This window comes from Neovison vison, chromosome 1, assembly GCF_020171115.1.
Source record: "Neovison vison isolate M4711 chromosome 1, ASM_NN_V1, whole genome shotgun sequence".
NCBI lineage: Eukaryota > Metazoa > Chordata > Mammalia > Carnivora > Mustelidae > Neogale > Neogale vison.
This window is the reverse complement of record NC_058091.1, coordinates 208,925,564-208,928,723: the sequence shown is the minus strand read 5'-3', so window position 1 is coordinate 208,928,723 and position 3,160 is coordinate 208,925,564. Positions and strand designations below refer to the sequence as shown.

Genomic DNA, 3,160 nt, shown 5'->3' with positions numbered 1-3,160 from the left:
CCCAGTACTCATCATGACAAGTGCGGTCCTTAATCCCCGTCACCTATTTCACCCATCCCCCTACCCACCTCCCCTCTGATAACCATCAGTTTGTTCTCTATAGTTAAGAGTTTGGGGTTTTTGATCTTTTGTTTGTTGGTTTGCTTTCTCTTTTTTTCTTTGCATGCTCTCTTTCTTAAATTTCACGTAAGATGGAAATCATACGGTATTTATCTTTTTCTGACTAACTCAATTTACTTAGCATTATACCCTTTAGATCCATCCATATTGTTGTCAGATTTAATTTTTTTTTATGACTAAGTAATATACCATTGTGTGTGTGACTGTGTGTGTCTGTGTGTGTGTGTGTGTATAGATATATATCACTTCTTTATCCAGTTATCTCTTGATGGACACTTGGGTTGCTTTCATAATTTTGGCTATTGTAAATAATGCTGCAATAATCATAGGGGTGCATAGATCTTTTCAAATTAGTGTTTTCATATTCTTTATGTAAATACCCAGTAGTGGAATTACTGGATCATATTGCAATTCTATTTTTAATTTTTTGAGGGACCTCCGTATTGTTTTCCACAATGACTGCACCAGGCTGCATTCCCATCAAGAGTGCATGAGGGTTCCTTTTTCTCTACATCCTCACCAACACTTGTTGTTGCTTGTGTTTGTGATGTTAGCCATTCTGACAGATGTGAAGTGATATCTCATTATAGTTTTGATTTGCATTTCTCTGATGATGAGTGATATTGAGCATCTTTTCACATATCTGTTGGCCATCTGGGTGTCTTCTTTGGAGAAATGTCTGTTCATGTCTTCTGCCCATTTTTAATTGGATTATTTAGTGTTTTGATGTTAGATTATATAAGTTCTTTATATATTTTGGATACTGGCCCTGTATCAGATATGTCATTTGCAAATATCTTCTCCCATTCAGTAGGTTGTCTTTTAGATTAACAAATTTAAAAGGTTGCTTCCTTTGCTGTGCAGAAACTTTATTTTGGTGTTATCCCAATAGTTTTTTTTTTTTTTTTTAAGATTTTATTTATTTATTTGACAGAGAGAGAAGGAACACAAGCAGGGGGAACAGGAGAGGGAGAAGCAGGCTTCCCACTGAGCAGGCGCCCAATGTAGACCTCGATCCCAGAACCCTGGGATCATGACCTGAGCCAAAGGCAGCTGCTTAACAACTGAGCCACCCAGGTGCCCCCTAATAGTTTATTTTTGCTTTTTTTTCTCTTGCCCAAGGAGACATATCTAGAAAAATGTTGCTGTGACCAACATCAGAGAAATTATTCCCTGTGATCTCTTCTAGAAGTTTTATGGTTTTAGGTGTCATGTTTAGGTCTTTAATCCATTTTGAGTTTATTTTTTTGTATGTTGTAAGCAAATGGTCCAGTTTTGTTCTTTTGCATGTAGCTGTCCAGTTTTCCCAGTAGCATTTGTTGAAGAGAGTATCTTTTTCCCGTTGCGTAAACTTGCCTCCTTCATCAAAGATTAACTTACCATATAATTGTGGGTTTATTTCTGAGCTCTCTATTCTGTTCTGTTGATCTCTGTGCATTCTTTTGTGTCAGTACCATACCATTTTGATTACTACAGCTTTATAGTAAACCTTTAAATTGGGGAGTGTGATACCTCCAGTTATGGTTTTCTTTTTCAAGATTGCTTTGACTGTTTGGGGCCTTTGGTGGTCCCATACACATCTTAGGATTATTTGTTCTAGTTCTGTGAAAAATGCTATTGGCATTTTGTTAGGGATTGCTTTGGATGGTATAGGCATTTTGAAAATATTCATTTGTGTCATCTTCAATTTCTTTCATCAGTGTTTTATAGTTTTCAAAGTATAGGTCTTTCTTTTACCTGTTTGGTTAAGTTTATTCCTAGGCATTTTATTGGCTCTGGTGCAATTGTAAATTGGACTGTTTTCTTCATTTCTCTCTCTACTACTTCATTATTAGTGTATAGAAACAATGGATTTCTTATACTGATTTTGTGTCCTGTGACCTTACAGAACTCATTTATCAGTTCTAGTCATTTTTTGGTGGAGTCTTTAGGGTTTTCTTTGTAGAGTATCATGTCTTCTGTATCATTGCGCAGGGGCCATGCTAATCTTCTCTGTATCGTTCCAATTGTAGTATATGTGCTGCCAAAGCGAGCACTCATGTCTTCTGTAAATAGTTAAAATTTTACTTCTTCCTTACCCATTTCAGTGGCTCTAATTTCTTTTTCTTGTCTGATTGCTGTGGCTGGGAATTATAGTACTATGTTGAATAAGTGTTTAGAGAGGACTTCCTTATCTTATTCCTGATCTTAGGGGAAAAGTTCTCAATTTTCACCATTGAGTATGATGTCAGTTGTGGGATGTTCACATATGGCCTTTATCATGTTGAGGTGTTTCCTCTAAACCTACTTTTTTGAAGGTTTTTATCATGATTTGGTGTTGTAGTTTTTCAAATGCTTTTTCTGAATCTAGAGAAATGATCTTACAGGTTTTATCCTTTCTCTTGCTGATGTGCTGTGTCATGTTGATTGATTTGTGAACATTGAACCACCCTTGCATTCCAAGAATAAATTCCACTTGGTGGTGAATGACTTTTTAAATGTATTGTTGGATTCAGTTGCTAATATTTTGTTGAGAATTTCTTCATCTGTGTTCCTCAGAAATAATGACTATAGTTCTTTTTTTTTTTGGTAGCATCTTTATCTGGTTTTGGTATCAAAATAATGTTGGCCTCCTAGAATTTGGAAGCTTTTCTTCCCTTCTATTTTTTGACTAGTTTGAGAAGAGTTAAGTATTGACTCTTACTTAAATGTTTGCTAGAATTCTTTTGTGAAGTTATCTAGTCATAGACTTTTGTTTGTTGGCAGTTTTTTGATTACTGACCCAATGTTATTGCTGGTAATTGGCCTGTTCAAATTTTCTATCTCTTCTAGATTCAGTTTTTTTTTTTTTTTAAGATTTTATTTATTTATTCAACAGAGAGAGATTACAAGTAGGCAGAGAGGCAGGCAGAGTGAGAGAGGAGGAAGCAGGCTCCCCACCGAGCAGAGAGCCTGATATGGGACTCGATCCCAGGACCCTGAGATCATGACCTGAGCCGAAGGCAGCAGCTTAACCCACTGAGCCACCTAGGCGCCCCTGGATTCAGTTTTATGAAGTTAT

General features: G+C 36.4%; 1 non-coding gene across 1 annotated transcript; it reads right to left on the bottom strand.

Annotated features, from left to right (window-relative positions):
* Positions 1-2,053: 2,053 nt before the first annotated feature.
* LOC122897997 lies at positions 2,054-2,156 on the bottom strand. Its single transcript, XR_006382763.1, has one exon. It is a non-coding gene; the product is annotated as a U6 spliceosomal RNA (small nuclear RNA).
* Positions 2,157-3,160: the final 1,004 nt, after the last annotated feature.